Here is a 25,325-nt window from a genome sequence, read left to right on the forward strand (position 1 = left end):
TGTTTAACAATGCCATGGTGCCAAACGGAGAGAGATTAAAAAATCAAAGAGAACAGGAGTGGAATTTCCAAGTTATCGCTTTAAGAAGTAGCAGGTGATAGAGACAGACTGTTAACATGGCTTAAGGACACTTGGGGTGTAGCAAATTAGTGAGGGGAGAGGGACTAAAATACAGGGTCACCCAAAGGGAACAGATAAGAGTAGGGTGACCAGACAGCAAGTGTGAAAAATCGGGACGGGGGTGGAGGGTAATAGGTGCCTATATAAGAAAAAAAGACCCCAAAATTGGGACTGTCCCTATAAAAACGGGACATCTGGTCACCCTAGATAAGAGTTCCTTCTGAACTGAAGGCCAAAGCGCAAGCAGAGGCAAAGGCTGGTCTCCTATCCGACTCCAATTCCCTGAAGCACCAGCACCAGGTACATACATGGCAGTAAGTCGCCTTGTTAACACAGGGCAAGAAACCTAGGCTGGCACGAAGCCCTCGCCTAACCCTGCTGCAAAGGGCATATTCATTAGCTACCCGCCCTCTCCAACACACCTGCCAGCTAGAAATAGGGGCTGTGGGGCAGGGAGAGAACGACAGAAACATCTTAAAACTCCACCGAAATACAGATAGAGGGTAGGGCTGGGGGGAATGGTCACTGTTTGAGCTGAAAATAAATAAGAGACTTTTCCTAAACACACGGGATCCAGGCTACGAAATTTTGCTCCCTGTCGGAAAACAAGACCGGAAAAAAAAAAAATGAACGCAGAAGAAGGGGGGAAAGCTACAGACACGCATTATCCCTCCTTTCTATAGGAGGGAGACTCCCGCTCCACAGTGCTCGCCCCCCCACCTTGTTGCTACAAAGGGAAAATCTTTGCTGTACCTCTTCCCCCCCCTGATTCCCCCCTTGCTCCCCCTCCCACCCCCCCACAAAAAAAAAAAAAAAAAAAAACCCCCCCCCCCCCCCCCCCCCAAAAAAGACTCAAAGCCAGCCCCCTAGCGAGACACAAACCTTATCAGATTCAAAGCATCCCCTCTCCACCATGAGAAAAGAAAAGCTCTTAGGGTTCTCTGGGCAAGAACTTCACAACCGAGTGCACTTGGATTCCAGCTTGGTTATTAGAAAAGAAAGCCAGAAAGCGCCTGAAGTGGATATTTTAGTGTCACTTGATTTTATAGATCACGTTGATTTTTAAATAAACTCTGCCCTTTCTTTCAGAAGGGAGAATCTGAATTAGAAATTCACCAGATTCCTCTGGTGTTGCGTCGCTGGATTTTTAAATTTTTTTTTAATTGTTCATTTTAATTCCCCATGAAAATCAAGAAGTTGAATAGATTTTATTTTAAAATCCTCTGCTCCAGGTAAATCCACTCAGGAATAATATAATAATAAAAAAAATCTACTCGGCCCAAACATTTTTCCTTAGCATCTCACTTTCTTTTCCCCTCCCCAGACGCAACAAACAACTTTTCTGCTTAGATTCACTGAGCCACGACATTCCGAATAGTAGATGTATTGTGCATACTCCTTTTTATTGCTTTTGCTGAAGCCATCGGCTTGGGGACCAGCAGAAGGAATTGCTAGCTTCCTTTACAAGTGCACACGCAACCGGGCTGGGAGAGATCAGACCACTGGGTGCATCTCGCTGCAAACGGAACATTTTCACTCAACACCAGCAGCAGAATCTTGGAAAGCACAGAGATGCATCCCATCACCCCCCATCTAGACACTTAACAGAGTAGACAGGTTGGATGGAGTTTGAGTGCATTTTTGATATTCCATGATGATCAGATTATTTTCCCCCCAGCCAAGACTAGTCAAACTTTCTCTTCTGAAATGGGGCCCATATGATAGAAGTGGTTTTGCTTTTAGTATCCTCATAGGTTCAAAGCATAAAACAAATTATTTGCATCAGGTTTTAACCAGAGGGTTTCTCTTCTCCACTTTAGAATCCCACTTTCAACACAGAAGCAAAGATAGAAGGGGAAAACGATTTTTTAAATAAAAAAAATAGCAACTCAAGAATATTAGCCCAAACACTTCAAAATACAGGGAATGTGGGGGCTTAGAAAGTCTTCTCTTTCAAGCCCCGCTCCACAAGGAGTAAAGAATAAAGCCTGGAATTAGAACCATCTGACTGCTTCGCAGAACTGACAAATGCTCCCCGACTCAGTCAGCACATAAAATTGTAGTCCTTACGTTTACTGTATTCCATCCTGAGCTCTCAAAGGTTTTGATTTAGGGGGAAAAAATGGGGGCCACATTTGACAAATAATTTTTGCATCTGCATAAGCAAGCCTGATTTTAAAAACAGACTTTCCTCAAAATAAATCAAAAGGTGAGTTTGATTTCATTAAAATCTGAGATTTACTTATGTTTAGTCAACAATATCAGTATAGCATGAAACACACTCACAAATACACAACTGCCAGGCTCACACTGTCTGTCTAAGACGTGTATTGATTTGACACCAAACTGCCTGTTCTCCAGCATAACACACTTCTTGTGTAAATTTTTAAACTCACAGGAAGAATTTTCACTCGCTAGAAAAATCCTACTTCTACTTTAGGTTAAAAACACAACCTTTTAATAGAGAAACTAACAACATTTTTATTGTATACCCCACAGCCTTTCCAAAAGCATTGTAAAGTGAGGTCTTAATCTGACGTTAAGTTGGTTCTGACTGTGGTAAATGACAAATGTATGTACATTTTAGTCTCCAAAGCAAAACTCATGTGGCTGATTAGTTACTTCAAGCCGGCAACAGATCCTGGATAGGAATCTGTGCTGAAATTCCTCTCTAATTCCTTAGCACTATATTAGGAATAGAGAAATCACAGTGTGTTTTCTCTAAATATATGTGCTTTTTTAACATTGCTCTGAGTAACAATGCAAACTAAGTTTAGTTTTTAGATACTCATGAATTATTCCTGTTCTCCCCTATTAACATTTTTATTTGAATTAAAAAAGGAGGGAGAGGGGGAGAAAAAAGAATGAAACATTTTTCTTTAAAAAAAAAAAAAAAGCCATTTCCAAACGGAAAGGTTAACTGAAATTACACTCCACTTGTTCTCCTCCATACACACCTTAGAAATGTGCTTGCCAACTCAAAACAGTTTCCTATCCCCCAAAGAAATATTCAGAGTAATCTGCTGCTAACAAACCACTTACTAAACTTTTTTGGGGTGGGGGAAGGCGGGGGAGGAGATACAGAGGGCAGACAGAAGCCCGAGACGGGGAAGACAATTTTGAAGGAAGCAAAAAATCATTAATTTTGCCAAGGTTTGCACTGGGAATTTGCTTCAAATGAAGCTATTCGCTCTGTTGGGGATCCGATGAAAGCAACTGATCAGAATTGTCCTCACATCCCTCACCAACTAGCCATCAGTGTTAAAACAAGTTCTGCCTGGGATTTCTGAACTCCCTGAAGACTACTACTTAATAATAAACTCTTTCCAAATGATTGTTATTAGCGATGGTTTACAGCGGTTCTGCTAGACAGTGAACCTGATCAACCCTCATACAGACTACCATGCATTGTATGAAAGTTTTAGGGATTCCTCCCCGCCCCAAAAGCCTTCATCACACTTTTAAAAGAAAGAAATATAGAAAGGCTCACAAACTGTGCCATTAGGGGACAGATGTGCACAAGCAAATCACAATGTGGAATTTCACTGTAGAGCTGGCTGAGTTAGAATCCTTGCCCTGTAAGTTTTAATAATCAATATCAATCATATTTTGTTTTTAGTCTTATTTTTGCCTGCTCTCTATTTATTAGATAAATAAATATTTTAAATACTTTAATTTTAATCTCACACCAATCAGGGTATTCATGGATGGAACAATTTCTCTGCGGGTTGTTTAAGGTTTGTTGGGGTTCAGTTTGCTTCTTCAGGGAATTTGCAGAGATTTTAAAACTTGTTTTGTTTTGATTTGATTCAATATTTCTAAACAGGGGAAAGTTTACTTTGTTGGCACATCACACAGCCCAGATCAGCAGGTTTTATGTTGAAATTATTTTTTAAACACTCAGCAATAGACAACATTAAAATAAAACGGCCTATGGGGGAAATAAAGAGACAGGTAGCAACAAAGGAAGACCAAATGCAACATGTCCCCGCAAAGGATACTGAACTACAATAGCTATTTAGGTTATTCTGCATTACTTCCCCTAGCAGAAAGACGGCTAATTGAAACACCTATTTCTCAAGGTTAAATTTTAAAAAAACATTAATTAATTAAGGAAAGTGAAAGCAATTTCTTAATTGCTAAAGATGTTCCCCCACTCCCTTGGCAAGCATTAAAAATAACAGAGCAAAGCAGGTTCTGGGACTGAAGAGAAAGAAAAAAATATTGTCAGCAAAACTTTCCTTGGAGTCTAGAATCCAACAGGAAAGACACTGCCAGAGAGCAGGTTTTCTTGTTGGAAGTTTCCTGTTCATCTCCACAGGCCTCCCAGGGAAAGTCGCTTTGTGGGGTTGAGAGAGAGGTAGGCAGAAATACAGCTGTCCCCACATTATGTGCCCCCCCCCACACACTTTCTACTAAGAGCCCCATAAATGTGAATAACTTTGAATCTGTCCATCCTGTCAATCAGAGCAAATTGTGAGATTCACAGCCCCCCAATGCCCATGCCACACACCCAGGGCTGATTGATCGACACAACCCCCAGGAGCAGTCTCTTCTAACCCCCCTCCAGGCACCCAAAAGAAATAAACACACACAAAATAAGGCAAATCAATACTGTATTCTCCAACTCTCCCTCCCCCCCCCTTCCAGGCATGTACAGGCTTTCCCAGTTCCCCCACCTCTGGATTTCATTCCCTTCTCCCCCAATATAAACAATTCATACACACACACCCCAAAAAAATCCTCTGTTCCCCAAATCTCTGGCATTTCACGCCACTTCCATGCAAAGTTTCAGCTGAAAAGTTGCTTCTCCCAGAGCCTTCTCTTTGTCTGAAAGCTCTTCGATGCAACTTGCGATCCCTGGGACCAAACACGCCAAGCGATCGATAGGGGTGCCGGGGGAGGGGGTGTGGGAAACTGGCTACAAGTCCCTTAACCTCGACCCCCTTCTTTCCCCCTCCCCAAAGGGAAACTAAGAACAGACCCCTAAAAGTCCTGCGGGTGGCGAAGCCAAACTGAATGCAAGGCGATTCCTGGGGCTTGCTACTCCAGAGACAGTTCAGACGAGCAGGTTGCCCAATTCGAAACAACAAAGCGAGGGGGGGAAATATTTTTTTAAAGTCTTTGCAATTCCCCCCCTTTACAAAAAGGGAACTGGGGCACCCACCAAGCGAGCAGCTCTCTCCACCCCCCACCTGTTTTTTTTTTGTTTGTTTTAAACCCGGCCTCTGCAAAGAAGAAAGGAGGAAAGAAAGAAAACAGCTGTTCAGCCTGTTTAGCAACTTTCTGGGGTTAGTGGCTGAAAATACTGAAAGGGGGCAGGGAATCCGAGTCACGGTGTAAACAGGCTGCCTCTGCAAGTGTGCCCGGGGGGACCTGGGGACTGAAACTCACCCACATGGAGAGTTCAATCAACGTAAAGCGACACACAAATTAAACACAACAACAACCGCCGCCACACACACAAACCCACCAACCTGTTTGGCTCGACAGCGTCTGGAATCAAGGCTCAACTTCAACCCCCCGCTTGGGGCATGGGTAGCGGCTGCTTCTCCTGGGCCAGATCTCCGCTGGGGGTGGGGGGTGGTGAGAAACTTCTCCAGTTCCGGGGCGGGGGGTCCCCAAAGTTCGCCGTCTCGGGGAGAGCCACTAGACCCGGTCATGCATGAGCGCACTGCCCGGGCTTGCTGCCTGCTCCCCCTTTGCTGGGTGATTCTTGGGGGTCTCCCTCTGCTTTCCTCCCCCCACCCCTGCTCCTCTTCTTCCTCTGCTCAGGGTAGGGTGGGGGGGTCAGGGTGCGCCCTCCTCTCTCTCTGTCCCATTCACATGGGGAGAGCGGGCTCTAATCAGTGGGGCTGTGTCTGCACTGGAGATGTGACTTGAGATCTGGGAGGGGAGGGCTGGAAGAGAGAGAGAGAGTTACTTCCACTTCTACCATAATCCATCTAAAGCAGGTGCAGCTCATTTCCAACCCCACAGCTCCTGGAGGAGGGAAGAGGAAGGCGCCACATGGGGATGAAGAGGTGATGGGGAGGCTTTTGAAATTAAAGGAAAGGAAACTGATCTCTTCTTTTTATGTGTGAGGGATCCGGCAGGTTGGATCATGCTGAATAGGGACAGCATCTGAATAAATTTGAAGGGGTCAGGCTGCACGGTGGTTTCATTTCTCTCCCCGGCTGGTCCATTATTATTATTGTTTTATTAATAATAATTATTTCTCTTGAGGTTGCACCTAGACGGATATCTGCGCCATGCTGTGCTAAGCCCTGCACAAACCTGCATGGGAACACGCAGTTCCTGTCTCCCAGAGATTATCACCAAAATAGACAAAGGATGAGAGAAAGGAAGGATTATTATCCCCATTTTACAGAGGGGGAAAACTGAGGCACAAAGTGATTGCCCAGTGTCCTACAGGGAGTCTGTGGCAGAACCAGGAACTGAACCCAGATCTCTTAGACACATACACATAGCAAGAGACAGTCCCTGTCCCAAGAGTTTACAATCTAAATGGGCAAGACGGACAAAGGTTGAGAGAAAGGATTATCATCCCCATTTTATAGACAGGGAAAGTAAGGTCCAGAGGCCCAGATCCATAAAGGTATTTAGGCTCCTAACTTCCATTGATTTCAATGGAAGCTAGAGACCTTAATACCCTTTGTGGATCTGGCCCTGTGATGCCATCTTGGGGGCCCCCGAACTCTAAATTACCTTATTACCCCCCCATCTCAGGAAGAGAGAGATTTCCTGGTGCTAAACTTTGAGTCAGCTCCCTGACACTCCAGTCTGTTAGCCAGCCCAACAAAGTCCTCAGGACTCTGCCAGTCCTTTCCTTGGCTTGCAGGGAATCCTTGATGCCCACAGTTCCTGAACCCCCTAGGAGAGCGTTCCTCTGTAGTATCCAGCCCCTGACACTGGACACTCACAGCAGTTACCAAGTCTGCTGTCACACCAGTCTGCTGGCCCAGCGGTGGATGCACACCTCCCTTTAATGTAACAGCACTGAGATGGATTTATAATAAAACAAGCATACATTTATCAATAGCTAACAGAGCTTTAAGTGATACTACGCAGAGATAATAAAACAGAAAATGGTCACAAATAAAACAAAAGTATAATCACGCTTTCTAGCAACTAAAACCGAACTCAGCAGGTTACAAACCTGGTCTACCATAAATTTCTTACCTAAACCAACCTTTTAGCATCAGCCACCCACATGTTCAGGGACACACAGAGGGTTGGCCTTTCTTTCCCCCCCAGTGATGTATCACAAAGGGGTGTTCTCCCCTTTTCTGACCCAGTAAACCTTTGAGGGGTGTTCTTTTAAAGTGTATCCCCAGATCAAGTTTTTCTCCCCTGCTGTTTGTGCTTCAGGAAGTTGATGGCCAGGCTGATAACTTGCTCTTCTGTTGACTTAAAATGCAAACGAATTGTCCTTTGTGCTGGTTTCACAATATTTGATCAACAACTGGTTCCAAGGCAGACAGGTAAAGCAACATGCCTTTGTCTAGGACAAACTTGTTTATCAACCCAGCCTCCAAAGCATATTTGAGGAATACATTACCAGCACACGTAGGTACCGCTTTACACACCAGCCAGCCATACATCATGCAGTGATATTAATGATATCAGCTTTCATTTGATACTTCACATGACACTCTATACCGATAAATACCGTGGCAGCACCGTGTTAGGTGTAGTGAGTTTGTCAGGCTTGATAAGAGTTGCTGTTACATGGCAGCGAACCGTTTGTCAGTGGCCATTAAGGGCCAGAGATATAAAAAGTGAGAACTGGTTACTCTATCAAACTATTGCTCCTTGTACCCAAATTCTCCCCTCTCCAAGCCTGCTCTTTATTATCCCTGCAGCCAATCTATTTCCCCACCTCCAGCATTCATCAGCATTATCCCTGAATCTCCTTTATCCCCCACACAGGGGAAAGGAAGGAGAGAGAAGAGAATCTCCGGGGAGAGGAACAAATATCCAGCCACCAGCTGATCCATTGAACAGAAAGCCAGGCTGAATGCCCCATTGGCTGTATTCGCAGTGCTGGGGCTCATGGGGTGGTGGGGGGCTCCGTGGAGCTGGTGAGAAATATTTCATCAAAACATTTTTCAATAAAAAAAATGCCATTTGCGTCAAATCAAAATTTTTAGAAAAATGTGTCAATTTCCACAACATTTTGTTTTGAAAAAAAAAAAACCCCACAAGCAAAGCACTTTGATAACGTCCCTTTTCGGAACCACATGTGCCGATTTGTTCCATTTGAAACAACTCTCTGACATGAAATTGATTGGTTTTTTTTGTAATAAGACAGACATCTGAAAACATTTTCAAAGGTCAAAACTGGAATGCACTGGTTTGGTCTCATCTAAAATGAAACCGTTCGATCGACCTGAAACAAATTTTGTCAGAATTTCATTTCACAGGAAAATTCATTTTTTTTTTTGCTGTTTTCAGTCTGGTTTAGAGTGGAACATTTTTCAAAATTGCAGATTTTCCTGCGAATCAGAAAATCCAGTTGCCACACAGCTGTAGGTGTCAGTTCTGCCCTCCTTTAGGTTCCTGGTAGGGCATTTGTTTTGTCCCAATCCTCTTCCATTACAATGAGTGGGAAAAGGGCACCGCCCCAGTTGTAAGAGCTGTGAGGGACCATCAGCATCTGCGCTATGGCGCGTGGGTGTTGCAGAGACAGAGAGAATCATAGGCTAGTGGCCTGTACCACAGGAGTGGGAATCAGCCCCTTCTGAGATCCTTTAGACTCCCGAATCAGGGCCAGATTTAGCTTAATATCCATCACGGACCCACTTCTGAAAATCTGGCCCCAATTGCGGGTGATGGGCCTTTTTGAAAATGTAGCGCTGAGGGCCCGACTTTTGGAAGCGCTGGGCACCTGTGGGTCCAGATGAAGGCTGATGGTAGGACCAGAATTATATTTTGGCTCTGGACCTCTTTGGGTCAAAAAATAGCCTTTTATTCAAAACAGAAACTTTCTGCAAAAAAGTGTTGATATCCAAATTTCCCATTTTTTATACATTTTCCATGCTCGGAAATAGGAATTGCCAGACTGGATCAGAACCAAGGTCAACCTATCCCAGTCTTCGCTCTCCAACTTCAGACAAAGGGGTAATCGCCCTACAATGGCAAATGTAAAAGAATCTGCCTTCCCCCTGCCCTCCCAGTTAGGGCTCACCCTGAGCTCTGTCAGACATTGGTTTACATTGTTTTATGATGCATTTCAGTCAAAAGCTTTAGTTTATCACAAACCATGTTTTCTTACTGAGAACCGGACTTTCAGTAAACAAAACATTTCCAAGGTCATTTCAATAAATAAAACCAGTAACAAATATAATAAAAAATGGAAAATCAGCCCATTTTGAGACAGCTTGGAAACTGGGAAACATTTCCCAGAATCCTTTTCCCCAGCACCAACTCTGGGTACTCAGTGGAAAAAATCAGGTGCTTACCCCCTTCATGTCTGCTCCAGCGAGGCTAGAATACCTCCCTTCCTACAGGATGTGTGCATTAAACAGTGTGTGTAAAGCATGTTGCAGATGAACACTACTAAGTGCAATGACTGGGGGTGGCTCTTTTTCTGAAGCACATGGCATCAGTGGTATGATCTGGTGGTAGCTGCTAGCTCTAGCCTCATGGAATATCAGGGTTGGAAGGCACCTCAGGAGGCCATCTAGTCCAACACCCTACTCAAAGCAGGACCAATCCCCAGACAGATTTTTACCCCAGTATCCTAAATGGCCCCCTCAAAGATTGAACTCACAACCCTGGGTTTAGCAGGCCAATGCTCAAACCACTGAGCTATCCCTCCTGCCTCCAGAAGTGAATCCTCTGAGCCAATGGGGCTCGACCTTTTGGTGCCCAAGGATCTGCTTTCAAAGGATTTAAAACTAACAATTTTTAAAAGTCCCATAAATAATTTAGGGGAAGATTTTAATTAACTAATTAAAAGAATCAGGGGGAAAAAATCAAGACTCTTCACACACTTGGGGTTTTAGGGAGTCATGGAGAGCCCATTTCCAGGGCTAATTTTGGGACTGATCCTGCCTGGTACTGAGTGCCTCAGGGTTGGTGCACATCAGGCTTCAGCTACCATTGGCTTCAGCACCTTGTAAGAGGTGCTCAGCTGTGGGATGGTGCTGTTTGCCTAGTACGCGAGGGGAGCAAGTGGGAAAGAAACACTCCCCACACACGTCTTGAAGGATGCTGCAAGAAAATACGGGATGATAGCTGGGAGTCTGGGGGTGCGGCCTAACCCCCCGAAGGGTGGAAACATAACCATCACTGTGTGCTCAGAGCAGCAGCCTGTTGTGGCACCACCGAGGAGACGGAAGAATGAATCAGACTAGCTTATGTGCAGTTTCAACTGCCTATGGGAGCCTTCTTCACTCTCTCTCCTAAAATGGCATGCAGCATTGCGGCGCCTTGTTAAACAGCGGCCATGTCCCACCCCAGAGGTGGCTGCACTTTAACGGTGGGCGAAGTGATTCCTGTAGATGGAATGCTTGTAAAGTGCTGTGGGATGAAAGCTGCTGAATGCACAGGTATCTCCCTCCCCGTCTAGGGTGCACGTTACTCTTGGGCAGGGCACGGGCACGGCCCAGCCAGCATTTAGCTAAAGGAGCGCCCAGGACAAAGTGTTCCCTGGCAATGGAAACGTTTGCTCGTGAAGCCTGGTGCTCCTCCCCTTTCCCCAGAGCGTGGGAAGGGTGAGCGAGACACTGTTTGGATGGAACACAATGGAGCGGAGTGCAGAAGGAGCTCTCTGCACCCTGTCATCTAATGGCCTTCCAGGCAGTGCTGTCCTTCCCTAGGGATGGAGTCCAGGGTCCTTGTCATCACATTCAATTGTGCTTCCCCTTATACCCCCCTTTTCTCCCTCTACACTCCTCTCAGTCCTCTGTCCTCACTGCCCTCTTCATTTCTTTCCCCCATCTTCACACCTTATTCCTGCAGCCCCCTCCAATGGGAGAAGTGTCTCAGTTCACATTGAGACAATTCCCCCCACCCCCTTCTACCTCAGTTGGCTCACCTCTGCTTTCCCCACTGGGGAGCTGTGATTGGCTAGAGCACTGGAGTGGGACTCAGGAGACCTGGGTTCTATTCCCAACTCTACCATGGGCCTGCGGGGTGACCTTAGGCAAGTCATTGTGCTAGTCTGTGCCTCAGTTTCCCCCATCTGTAAAATGGGGCTAAGGATACTGACCTCCTTTGTAAAGCACTTTGAGATCTGCAGATGAAACATGCTATACAAGCGTTAGGTATTATTGCCTCTAGGCTTCTGGGGATAGTTCAAGCACTGGTTGGTCTCTTCAAAGCCCTCAGCTTCCTGGCATCCTGTTATTTGATTGCCTCAGTTGCTGCGTCCGATTGCAGGAGAAGTGATTTCTATAGATACCTGGAGTGAAGCTGCCCCGAGTAGTTGGCAGGAAATTCCCAGCAGTCCCCTGTGCACTTCCCCATGGGAACCATCTGCATCCCGAAGCTTGGGGAGCTTCTAGAAATATTATTTAGCAAATAATATTTGCTCAGTCATCAGGCTGACCTATAATTTATTGGCCTGATACTGCAAGGGGCTGAATGCCCTCCCCGTGCAAGGCACTCAGCTGCTTTCAGTATTGGGCCCTAGTTTACCATTTGGGAGTGAGGGGGTTGTGCCGTTCACATAATGGGCCAGATCTTCAACCCTTCTTGAATCCCCTTTGTGGGTCCAGCAGTGCAAAAGGGACTTAGTGCCTTAAGGCAGCAACTCAGGATTCTCCTAGAGTAAGAAGCAGCCAGCCCCAGTGCCGTTCCAGGGTGGGCTTTGCAGGTGCAGAATGGGGCAGGGCTGAAATCTGAGGTGCTCCAGCAATACTGGGTGGCAAAGCAGCCCCTTGGGAGCCATTATCTGCTCGTGCAAGTTAGAACAGTGCTTGTCTTCAGTGGGACCACTCCCACCTAGCGAGCACCAGAGTAGTTGGGCAATGATTCCCTCCTGAAATCTTTTCATGAATGGCAGACATGTTTTAATGTTGTTGAAAACCCCAAATTTGTGTGTGTGTGTGTGTGTGTGGGTGTTGCAAAAGAGAGAGAGAAATTTTTTTGGGGGGGGGGACCCTGGAATCTCCCCCCCCCCACACACACATTTTCTGTTTTGTTGGAGAGTCATTTTTCCATTGAACGAAACGTTGACAAGACCTTTGACCAGTTCCATGAGCACCCAGCCCACTAGTGAGTATACGCTAGGTCAGACCCGAGATCTGCAAATATCTCTGGAACTTTCACAAAGTTCCTAGTGAATTCCATGCGGGCAAAAGGCGCTCGATACACTGCCCTGGGGACTGAAGGCCTCTAGCGATCCACAGAGCAGGGACAGCTCAGGGAATGGAAGTGCTAGCTTCCCCTACCTCAAACTTGATCTGGAAGCAACACTTCTAGGGGTTCGGGAACAGCTCATCATCCATATCCAGTCAGTCCTTGACCTTTCTGCTGAGACTGCAAGTTAATGTCCATGGTTTTCAACATGGGCTATTCGCTGCCAGGAGATGGACTGTGTCCAAACTCATTCCACTAGTCCAACAGCCACAAGGTGGTAATAATCTTCAATCCCTGCTGAAGGCTGGATTCAGATCAGCAGCTTCCTGGAGAAGTATCAACTTATATGGCCATCCTTCATCACCCTTGCATAAAAGGCTCCATACCTACCCCATTGACCCCCCCCCCCCCACATCCCCATCTCAGCATCATAGTTCAAGCCTCACATTGCAGCCTGCAGGTGAAAACAAGAATCATCTTCAGTCCCTTTCCTCGCTGAGCTTTTCTTTAGGGTAGAAACTGAACGCACGGGACATTTCTCACAAGCCTGGGAGATGCCTCTGCTGCTTAGCAAATTCAGAGCCAACCCCAGAGAAGAGAATCCCCCAGAGAGGTTGAGAAGTTGGGTTCTCCTGGGAATCACCGCCACCAGTCACTACTGTGTGCCGCTGTGTGAAGGCACCATTGAGATAGAACATTGCCAGGGGGTTGGTATAAGCCAGAGGGGCCATCTCATCAGCTAGAATACCTAATAAAACTCCCAACATTGGCAGAATTTCCATCCCTGCCTTTAGGCAGGGGTTTATTTCCCAGCAATCCAACATAAATTAAACCAGGTCCTGCTAACTGATCCCTGACCCAGGATCTCCTACAAAAGCCTCCCTGCAAATCTCACTCTCAACTGAGTGGCATATAGGCCTTTTATCTAAGGACCAGGTCACTTGCAGCCTCCAATTGGTCACATGAGAGGCAGCTAATGAGTCACAGGTGAGGGCCAGCCTCAGTCCCCTTAAAGAGCCAAGAACCAGCCAGCTCCCACCAATTACAGTTGCTTTGTGTATGTGCCTAGTGCTGGTTTGTATAATTCCGGTTGAAATTCCGACCCACATCCCATTTTTCTCCTATCCTGGGAGCTGTCTCATCCTCATCACTGAGTGGTTTTTTTTTTTTTTTAAAGAGGGGTGTAAGGTATTCCTAGAAATAGGCAAACCAGCGCAGAATTCAAGATTTTTCATATTTTCATGCACTGGTGAAGGATCCAACATCTGAATAAAAGGTTATGCTTTTGTGAGTTATTTGACCAAATATTGCCCTGTTTTCCTGTGAAAATGGGCAGAATTTTTGATCCAAAATGAGCCCCATTTTTGAATGAAAATAAACCCTCTCTGAGTGACGATTCCCATCAAAACACGTTTGCCCCCATTTCTCAACGTATAAACCACTTTGGTGACATATCAAATAGCATTCGTTACTTTAGAGGTGAGAGGCAGGAAGGAATCACGTGACAAGCAGGGCCGGCTCCAGCTTTTTTGCTGCCCCAAGCGGCGAAGGGAAAAAAAAAAAAAAAGATAAAGCCGATCGGCGGCACTTTGGCGGCAGCTCAAAGGGGCCGCTTCATTCTTCTGCGGCAATTCAGCGGCGGGTCCTTTGCTCCCTCTCTTCCTCTTCGGCGGCAGAGAGGGACTGAGGGACCCACTGCCGAATTGCTGCCTAAGACCCGGATGTGCCGCCCCTTTCCATTGGCTGCCCCAAGTACCTGCTTCCTTCGCTGGTGCCTGGAGCCGGCCCTGGTGACAAGAAATGGGGCCAAAAGTCTGGCTATGTTCAGCTATGCCAATGGGGGGAAATATTAATTAAAAGGTATTTGGATGAGCTAAAACTTTGCTTCTCTGCCTACACTGTTAGCTCTTTGGGACAGGGATAATATTTTTGTTCTGTGTTTGTACAGCGTCTAACACACTGGGGTCCTGGCCCATGACCGGGGCTCCTAGGTGCTACACAATACTGCCATCTCTTGTAGAACATTAAGGCTGGCCATAGTAACATCAAGAACATTTCAGAGGTTGGGTATGTCTACACTTCATTTGGAGGTACAACTGCAATAGCAGCGAAGATGTGGTGACACGGGCTTCAGGGTAGGTGGTACACGCCTGCCCAGAATGATGTCAAACTGGGAGGGTGTATTAAGTGGAGTCCCACAGGGGTCAGTCCTGGGTCTGGTACTACCCAGTATTTTCATAAATGACTTGGATAATGGCGGAGAGCATGCTTGTAAAGTTTTCAGATGACAGCAAATTGAGCGGGGTTGCCAGCAGTTTGGAGGATAGGATTAGAATTCAAACCAACCTTAACAAATTAGAGAACTGGTCTGAATTCAACTAGATGAAATTCAATAAAGACAAGTGCCACATACTTCATTTATGAAGAAAAATCAAATGCACAACTACAAAATGCGGAATAACTGGCTGGGGGGTGGTACTGCTGAAAAGGATCTGGGGGTTATAGTAGGTTACAGATTGAATGAGAGTCAACAACGTGATGCAGTTGTGAAAAAGGCTAATATCATTCTGGGGTGTATTCACGGGAGGTTTGTATGTAAGACATGGGAGGTAACTGTCCCACTCTACTCAGTGCTGGTGAGGCTGGAGTACTGTGCCCAGGTCTAGGTGCCACACTTTAGGAAAGCTGTGGATAAACTGGAGAGAGTCCAGAGTAGAGCAACAGAAATGATGAAAGGTTCAGAAACACTGAACAATGAGGAAAGGTTAAAAAAACATCTTGAGAAAAGAAGACTGGGGGGGACCTGATAACTGTCTTCAAATACATAAAGGGCTGTTACAAAGAGGACAGTGATCAATTGTTCTCCATGTTCACTGAAGGTAGGACAAGAAATATGAGGCTTAATCTGCAGCAAGAGAGATTTAGGTTAGTTATTACATCTATAATGATAGTTAAGCTCTAGAACAGGCTTCCAAGGGAGATTGTGGAATCTCTGTCACTGGAGGTTTTTAGTAACAGGTTGGGCAAACACTTCTCAGGCATGGTCTAAGTTTACGTGGTCCTGCCTCAGCGCAGGGTGCTGGACTTGGTGACTTCTCGAGGTCCCTTCCAGCCCTACATTTCTATGATTCTAAGAGTATCTATGTGACCTACGAGCCTCTTTATGCCAACTGGCAAAGTGCACACTGTTGTCGAAATACTTAGCCAAACAGAGCCTTGGAAGGTATCAGATAAAAACTGATGACATGCTGGTCATGAATAGCATTACGTGATGTATGCACGGGGTGTGTATAAAGAGTTATGTATGTGCGCAGGAACTGTGTTCTTAAAATATGTTGGGTAGGCCGTGAATAAACAAGCCTGCCCTAGACAAAGGAATGCCAGTCTGCCTGGCTGGATTACAGGCAAAGGAGAAAGAAAGTACATCTACATATCAGGTAAACAAAGTGATTAAGCCAATTAGAAAAAGCAATTTGCCCTGAGGATGAAGAAGGGGCTTGGTGCCTGCAGCACAGGGAAAACAAGCAGCAGGGGAGAGGAACTTTGTCTGGGTTTACTTTTCAAAGAATACGTATCAAAGGTTTTCTGGACTCTACAAGGGAAGGAAGAGAACCCCTTAGTTATCGATCACTTAGGGAACAAAGAGAACAGCACCCTCTGATTCTATGAAAAGTGGATCCTCTTACCTGACGGGCTGGAGATGCTGATGGTTTCATGTAAATGGGAAACCGTTTTAGGTGAAGATATAGAATTGCTAGAATTAACTTTTAGAAACTAGGAAGCTGGTAATTTTTTGTTTGTAACCAGACCTGTCTCTTTTTCTCTTGCTTAGTATCACTTAAATCTATGTTCTTTACTAAGAAACACATTCTTAGTTTTACTGCAAACCATCTCAGTGCTGTTATCCTGAAGAACACCCCCAGCTAAACCAACAGCAGGTGTTTATTTTGTCTCTTTGGAGACCGTGGACTTGGTTAATTTCTGTGAATGTCCAGTGAGAGGGACAGGACGCTACAGAAGGACATCCCTGGGGAACTCGGGAACTGGGGTTCCCTGAATGTTACCCGCAAGGCAAGATTTAGACTGGCAGAGTCTTGAGGAGTCTGCTGGCAAGGCAAGGGAGCTGTCATACTGCTTAAGCTCCAGAAAAGCTCACTCTTGCTGAGGCAGAGGTAACACAGTGATTTATGTTACTGGGCTCCCCGATGACAGCGTCACACCGTACTCACATCCCTAGCCCTGTCTGAAGCCCAGACCGTCATGTCTCCACTGTTGTTTTTATCCATGCTAGCTAGATTAAGGCTAGCAGGGGTATGCCTACCTGAGCTGCAATGACACCTCCAATGGCAGGGTAGACATATACAGGCTAGCAGGGGATATTATAGGTGTTCAGATATCACAGTGATGAACCCAAAGAAAGAAAGAAAACGAAAAGGTAGGTATTCACTGTGGTGTGCAAAGACTTAGCCATGTATTATCTCCTCTTACAAGAATGGCAGTGAAGATGTTTAGAGACATCGCAGGATTTACAGCTGGTATATTGAAAACAATAGCATGACTTAACCCAGAGAGAAGAATTTGTGGAGACTGGGTTCTAGAGAGGAGGCATGGCTTGATAACTAGCTTTTTTCCACTGACTTCACTGGATGTTGGATCAGGCCTCTGTTACAGATTTTTGGTAAGACTTTGGGGCAATTCACTCCACCCCTCTATGCCTCACTTCGCTTATCTATGAAACGAAGATAACTCTAATACCTTAATGTACCACCCAGTGGTGTTGGGAGGCTTCATTCATTGATGGTTGTAAAGCGCTTTGAGATCCTCAGATGGGAGGGCAAAGAGTTAGTATAGTTTTAGCTGCAGGAGAACGCGGCTCATCCCAAAGGCAGGCACGATCTTTTAATTTCCCAGAAAAGTGGCTTCTCTCAGTTTGAATCCTTTCCAGAGAGACAAGCTTCTTCTGTTGCCTGATGTCAGGGCTGGGTCATGGGCAGCCATCCCTAGTGGTCAGAACCAGAGTCCACAGTCAGGAGTCAAGCGTCAGCTGGGTCAGAATACCAGGAGATCAGAAGTAGGAGACAAACTTGGGGTCAGAACCATGAGTCAGTAACCAGGGTCAGGCCGGCTCAGGATACTAAGAGGTCAGAGGCAGGAGACAAACTGGAGACCAGAACCACAAGTCAGAGGTCAAGAGCTAAGCCAGGTCGAGATGCCGGGAAGTCAAGCTGGGGGACCAGGAAGCACATGGTATGCAGTCCAGAGCAGAGTGGATCACAGTTGTTCAGACAGCTTCCTGTTCCTGTTGCTGGCTTAAGAAGGGCCAGTGGGCCAATCAGCTGCTCTGGGTATCCACCACAGGGCATTGGGGTAGAGCCTTGTCAAGGCTGCTTCCCCACTCTGAACTTTAGGGTACAAATGTGGGGGCCTGCATGAAAACTAAGCTTAACTACCAGCTTAGATCTGGTCCGCTGCCACCACTCCCAAAGCTAAATCCCTTCCCTGGGTAGCCTTAAGAGACTCTTCACCAATTCCCTGGTGAATACAGATCCAAACCCCTTGAGTCTTAAAACAAGGAGAAATTAACCATCCCCCCCTCCTTCCTCCCACCAACTCCTGGTGGATCAAGATCCAACCCCCTTGGATCTAAAAACAAGGAAAAATCAATCAGGTTCTTAAAAAGAAGGCTTTTAATTAAAGAAAAAGGTAAAAATCAGCTCTGTAAAATCAGGATGGAAAATAACTTTACAGGGTAATCAAACTTAAAGAGCTCAGAGGACCCCCCTCTAGCCTTAGGTTCAAAGTACAGCAAACAGAGATAAACACTCTAGTAAAAGGTACATTTACAAGTTGAGAAAACAAAGGTAAACTAACACGCCTTGCCTGGCTGTTTACTTACAAGTTTGAAATATGAGAGACTTGTTCAGAAACATGTGGAGAGCCTGGATTGATGTCTGGTCTCTCTTAGTCCCAAGAGCGAACAACCCCCAAAACAAAGAGCACAAACAAAAGCCTTCCCCCCCCCAAGATTTGAAAGTATCTTGTCCCCTTATTGGTCCTTTGGGTCAGGTGTCAGCCAGGTTACCTGAGCTTCTTAACCCTTTACAGGTAAAAGGATTTTGGAGTCTCTGGTCAGGAGGGATTTTATAGTACTGTACACAGGAGAGCTGTTACCCTTCCCTTTATAGTTATGACAAGCCTCAAACTGGGCTTGGCTTCCTGGGTTGCCAGCTGGAGGCTTGAAGCATGGCTACTCCTGTGGACCTGAGTTTGAGGCCTGTGGGTCATGACACCTGAGCCTCTTTTAGGCAACACCACTGGGGCTGTTCAAAAATTTTCCATGAAATTTTCAGTGGAAGATTCTGGTTTCAACTAAACTTGAAAATATTCATTTTCCATCAAAAAACAGAAAATTCAAACCCCAAAAGTTTTCAGACCCTTCAAGTCAGTTTTCATCTAGCGCCAAATCCAAAACCCACTGAAGTTAATGGAAAAATTGCCATGATCTTCCCTGGGCTTTAGATCAGGCCCTTAGTGCTGGCTCCTGGAAGGTTTATCTACTCTCAGACAATAAGGCAGAGTGTCAAAGTGGGGAAATCTAAGCGCAGTTAGCAGGATGTTTCAGAGAGGACAGATTGCATCCTGAGTTCACAGTCGCCAACACTATGTGGATTAGTGGCTCATGTGTGTGTTAGCATCATAAAGGTAACTGTGACCCTAACAGCCCCTCAGTGCCCACTGGCAAAGGGTTCATTGCCATGTAACAGCAACTTCTATCAAGCCTGACAAACTCGCTACACCTAACACAGTGCTGTCAGAGTATTTGTCTCTGAAGAATTTCATGTAAGATATCAAATGAAAACGTATGTCATCTTGGTCATCATAGGAGTTGCATGACATGTATACAGCTGTTAACGAAAAAATTGTCTGTGTACACTAAACATTTGTTTGAAACCATGCCACCAAGCCTGGTTGATAAACAAGTCTTCCCCAGACAAAGGAAAGTGGATTTACCTGTCTGCCATGGTACCTGTCGTGAATCAAGTATTGTGAAACCAGCACAAAGGCTTCTGTATTTGCATTTGAAGTCAACAGAAGAGCAAGTTACCTGGAGGGTGAGAAAAACAGCCTTGTGTCTGTTCCCTGCAGCACAAACAGCAGGGGAGGAGAACTTTCTCTGGGGATACAGTCAAAAGAACACCTCTCAAAGAGTTATGGGACTATAAGAGGAAAGGGAGAGAACCCATTTGTTATCCATCACTGAGATAAAGAGATCAGTGCTCTTTGCACTCTATGAACGGTGGATCCCCAGCCATGTGGGTGGGTGACGCTGAAAGGTTGTTTTCGGTGAGAAATGTATCCTAGACAAGGATTGTAACCTGTTGGGTCAAGTTTTAATCACTGGAAAGCACGTTACACTTCTATTTGTAACCATTTTCTGCTTCTATTAGCCCTGCTTAGTATCATTTAAAGCTCTGGTCTTTATTAATGAATTTATGCTTGTTTAATTATAAATCCATCTCAGTGCTGTTACATAGCTGAGCCAGCCGACCGGTGTGCGTATTCTATCTCTTTGGAGCCAGTGGGTTTGGTCATTTCTGAGAGTCTCTAGCGATAGGGGCTGGATACTGCAGGTGAATGCTCTTCTAGGGGGGTTGGGAACTGGGGGGCAGTGTTACCTGCAAGGCAAAGTTAGGACTGGCAGAGTCTTAAGGAATCTGTGGGGCTGGCTAACAAACAGGAGTGGCAAGGAGATGTCACTGAATGTAGCACCAACAGATCCCTTTTATGCTGACGCAGATGGGTAACAAGGTCACTCATAGTTCTGGAGGCCCCAAGAAAGCGTCACAGCAAAACATTGGCCACGTGTGTCTTTGTCCCTTTAATGGTTGATCTACAGAAGAGGCTCTACTGCTCCAGCTAGCGGACTCCGTTCTTTTGCTCAAGTGGAGGAGGACTGTGCTCTGGATGTAGCAGTTCCCACTGATGACCCAGCATGTGCACAGTATGACAGGGTAGCGGATTGTGACACCAAAGAACGGGGTGCGATCTCATGTCCCAGCTGTAGGGATGGACGGGTTTCACCGGGTTGTGACTCTAATGTGCTGTGGAGAACAGATGAGCTAGAGCTGGGCCAACTTTTTCATTCCAAACTTTTTCTTCTTGTTATTAAAAATGGCCTTTTTTCAAAATAAAACTTTTCAGAGAAAATTTTCATTAAAAAGGTACATTTCTGATTATTTGACTAAAAGATAAAATCCATCCCCCCGTCCCCCAATGTTCAGTTTCATGTCTCTCTCCCCCTCTCCCGTTCTTTCCCTTTTTACAGTGGCAAAAAGAAAAACAAAAAAGGTAGAAAGGAAAAACAGAGAGAAGGGGGGTGGGGGGGGGAGGAAATATCTGAAAATTACCAAATTTTTCTGTTTTGGTTTTGAAAAACAAAATATTCTCTTTCTTTCTGGGGGAGACAGAGTTTATAGAAAAATCTGAAAACGTCAATTTTTTAAATAAAAATTTCAAGTAAATGCCATTGCCTTTTTTCCACCAAAGACACTCCCCATTTTTTGAGCAGCTCTAATAGCTCCAGAAATTGCCACTGAGCCGAGTCCCATGTGTCCTCGACCTGAGAGGGTGACTTCGCACAACAGCTGAATTCCGCCTTTTGACATTTCCTGCTTGTCCTTTGATTCTCATCAACATCCTGGCCATGATGGGGGTTAATTGTGGAGCTAGGCCAAAATCCAGAACCTTTTATCCCGATTCCTTGCCCCCAACTTTTGTGGTTTGGATAAAATGGGACCTGGATTCAAGCCACCTGTACTTTACTTTTGCAAAACCCAAACCCAGCTGGATTAGCCCCCATCCCTGCTTTGCTGTGTCTTCAGGAGACACGTTTGTCCTATCTAGACTTGGCTCCTTTGAGCTTTGGCTGGAAAAGGAGCTCTGTCTTCATGGATTCACAGGAGGATTAAAGAATTGGAGGAATCTCCATGGTCCCAGTGGAGGTGAGGGGAAGATCACTGGAACCCAGGAGAAATGTGGGGCCTATGGACTCATTGGATCCTGGGAGATGCATGGGGAGGTACAGAATCACGGGACCAAGGAGAAGCAAAGGGTGGTTTGAAGCCAGGGGCTTCTGAGATTTCCTGGGCCTCCGGGAGAGCAAAGATGGCTGGTGTCTTTGCCAGGCCCACGTCCCTGGCTCACATATCCCCCTAGTGTGTGGCCGCCTTTGCGAGCCCTGTGTAATCACTGTGAAATCCTTGCATCTGCCTGGGATCTGCTGGCTGGGTTTGTGGCCAGTGCTTGGACACTGAGCTCATGTTGCGTAAGGCAGTGAAATGATGTGATACATTTACTGTAAATGATGAGAAGGTGCCTGGCTCCACATTTAAAGCAACAGACTCCTATTTACAGTGGGTTAAAAATTGATCTCTCCCTCCCCCCCACCGTTGCCCCATCTGCCTTGCCTGCCTTCCACTGGCATTAGTCAAGAAAAGCTTCCATCACATTTTCCCAAGCTAGCATCCTCAAGTGATGTGGTTCCCCTTACAAGCTCTGAAACTAGGAGAGTGGGGGCAGGGACACTCCAGTGTGACCAGCACTGGGAGCAGTAGTTTATTGGCCCCCCTGGAATATGGGATAAACGGATTCATGAGACTGCACATGAATTGGAATGCAGCTCTGACACCGACTCCCTCTGTGAGCTTGGGCAAATCCCTTCATCGCTCCTTGCCTTGCTTTCCCCGTCTGTAAAATGGGGCTGTCAATACTGACCTGCCTTGGGGGAAGGGAGGGTGGCTGGGAGGTTTAATTAATCCATGCCTGCAAAAGGCTGTGAAGTGCTACATATTAGTGGGGGAGTGGCAACAGGTATCAAGGCAATCGGTCTACAATCAAGTTTATACTGAGAAGGGAAGAGGGAAACGTTCCTAAAATGATCATCCCTTTAATAATAAACCCTGGCTGATTTTGCTCCTTCTGCCCTATAACTCCAATGACAGCCATTTCTCCAACACCTCCAAAGGACGCTAGCCCTGGGCTCCCACGGACTGGAACGTTACCCTCTCAACATCCCTGCTTCACCTGAGAATCCTCATCCCTGGTTCAGGGGCTTAAATCAGCAGTGGGGGAGTTTTCTTCTCTGACCAAAAGAAGAAAAGCTGGTGGGTTTAAGGGGGCTGTGTCGGAACATGGGAGAACGATGTAATTCCACAACTATGTATAGCTGACCAGTGCTTAATGCTGATGCTGTGCCAGATGGAAAGGGACCAAGGGCTGTAGTACCACCTGCCTAGAGTTGGTTATGCTTTACTGCTCGCTCATTTGGATAGAGTGAGCCAGGACTGGCCCCCCCCCCACCCCTTTTCATTTGCCTGCTTTTCAAATAATGTTACTCATACATAGCCTGTACACAGCACTCCGTGTTTGTCTGCATGGTTTCCTTAGGGAGCGATCCTTTCACACAGGGAGTGGTACCTCACTCTGTGAGTGACCTCCCCTTTTAAAAGCAGTGGGGTTACTCACAGGGCAATGCACTAGTCAGAGCGAGTAAAAGGAGCGGATTCCAGCCCTTTGGCTGGGAATTTTAATCTCTCTCCCTTTGCTTTTCTCTTTCTTTCTCTCTCTAACTCTTCTTCATTCTGTCTCCTTCCTGCTCTCTGAGTCTGATCCTCCTCTCCTTTACACTCATGTCACTGCACTGGGACAAATCTCCATTGGGTGTAAACTGGCATTGCTTCACTGACTTCAAGTACATCAGCTGAGGATCTGGCCCATTGACATCAAATGGAACTGTACCAATTGACACCCACTGGGGATTAGGCCCATTGACTTTGAAGGAGCCCCTCCTGATTTCCACCACTCAGAGAAGAGAATCAGGCCCTCTATTTCCCTGCCTCATTCTCTCCTTACGCCACCCTCTGCCCATTGTTCTCCTGACTTCCTGCTGCTGCTAGCCCTGCTCCTCATGCCAGTGCTTTCTTCTTCACCCCATGCTCACCTATTTTCCCTCGCTCTCAGTTCAACTTTCTCCCCATCCCCTGCTGTTTGGCACTGTGTTGCCCTAGACATCAAGGGCTCATTCCTCAGTTGGTGTAAACTGACCTCTCTCTAGCTCTGCCACCAAGCTACACCAGCTGAGCAGATGGCCCCTGCATACTCCCTTTACGCCGTCTAAACGGGAGCCGTTGTTTCCCTACAATATAGGCCAGTCGCCCATCCTACTTTCTGTCTGCTACTGTCTGTCTGATGTCTGCTTTGCTCAGAAGAAGACCAGGGTACGGTGTGTAAAACCTCAGCGATCACTAGGCATAATGGTGAGACAGAGAAAAAAAAATCTTTGCTTCACCCCGGGGGTCTTGGTTGAACTCCCTGAAGGTCACCTGACAAGGTCTGATGTATGAATTACCATGTTTGTAATGCTGGGGCACAATCCTCTGTTTTAAGTGCGTGCTTGGGAGGACTCCGATAGAAAAGCATTTGGGACGCAGTCCTTTCCTTTCTCCATGCAAAACTGCAGCAGATCAATGAATATTTTAACAAAGAAATATTTCATTAAAAGAGTTGATTGCTTAATGAACTGTCCCTGTGAGCCATCAAAATGCAATGGTTTTTTTTTCCCTCCCTTTAACGAAGGCAAAGATTCATATCACGAAGAACTGGCTTATCAAATTACCGTAATAGCCTGTGTAGAACATGCATTTTTCCAAAACAGCTCCTGCGGGTTGGCGTTGTGTGTATTTGGGAAGGGGGCATTGGTGATGTCTGGTAGTTATTCTCTCCCTTCATTCCCCACTCTGTCCCCATACCTGGTATATAACTACTCCAGTTTTAGACCGGCCATAGCAGCAGCAGAGACTGTCTAATATATATGTATTTGTACAGTATCTAGCAAAATGGGGCCCGATTGGGGCCTCTGGGCACTACCACACAGAGTACAAATAATGACCAATAATGAGTGGGGTAGTGTGAGGCAGTTCTGGGAAAATTTCAGTGACCAATATTGGAAGGAAAAGAAAAGTGTGAGTGTTTTATTTCTCTCCCAAGAGCAGCATGATAAAGGACAGTGGCTAGTTAAAAATCCCATCTTTTAAAAACCAGTCCTGCTCTGACACTGCCTTTATACCGTTATTGCAAGTCCATTGAGCTCAGTGGAGTTACTCCTGGTGCAAGTGAGATCAGAATTGGAGTGGAAATCTCCTTTACCTGCATCCCCAGTAACACTTTACATTATTAAAACAGAAAGGAATTTAAAAAATCAAATTGACTCTTCCCTATTGACTTTGTTTGAATTTTTTTTTTTTTTTGCCATGATGGAAATAGATTAGTCAGTTTCATTTTGTTTCTTGTCAGTTTCACTGTTGGGTTTTCACACACTAGCAACAGGATGCAGTAATATTGGGGGTAGGAAATGTATTTATTTTTAAAAAAATATTTCCATTGCAATTTTCATTAAAAGTTTATTCCTGGACATATTTCTGTTGGTTTTAGGCTTTAGAACAGCTACATTTAGGACCAAATTTGACCTGACAAGGTTACTTTAAAGGGCAGCAAGTAATGTACAGTTCAGTGGCATAAGAAACTAGAAGATATTTTATGGGATCCCTGTTCAGAGTCCTGATTGGTGGAAAACACAGTCATTAACGACCAGGAAATGAACAATAACCTGACAAGAAACGACCAATTTTCCATCAATTAGAGCGCAGCCTCTTTTTGTCTTTTTGTAAAATTAAGTTTTGCTGATTGGCGATTACTTTTGTCTGACGACAGTTCATTAAAGTTTACATGGAGAGAATGTTAACAGGGTAACTAAAGAGAAAAGGGAAAAAAGCAAAAAGCCAGCAACGCTCAGAGAAGATGGTGTTATAACCCTCACAGCAGTCTGGCTGGGTGAGGTG

This window comes from Terrapene carolina, unplaced genomic scaffold (assembly GCF_002925995.2).
Source record: "Terrapene carolina triunguis isolate 2854851 unplaced genomic scaffold, T_m_triunguis-2.0 Scaffold197, whole genome shotgun sequence".
NCBI lineage: Eukaryota > Metazoa > Chordata > Testudines > Emydidae > Terrapene > Terrapene triunguis.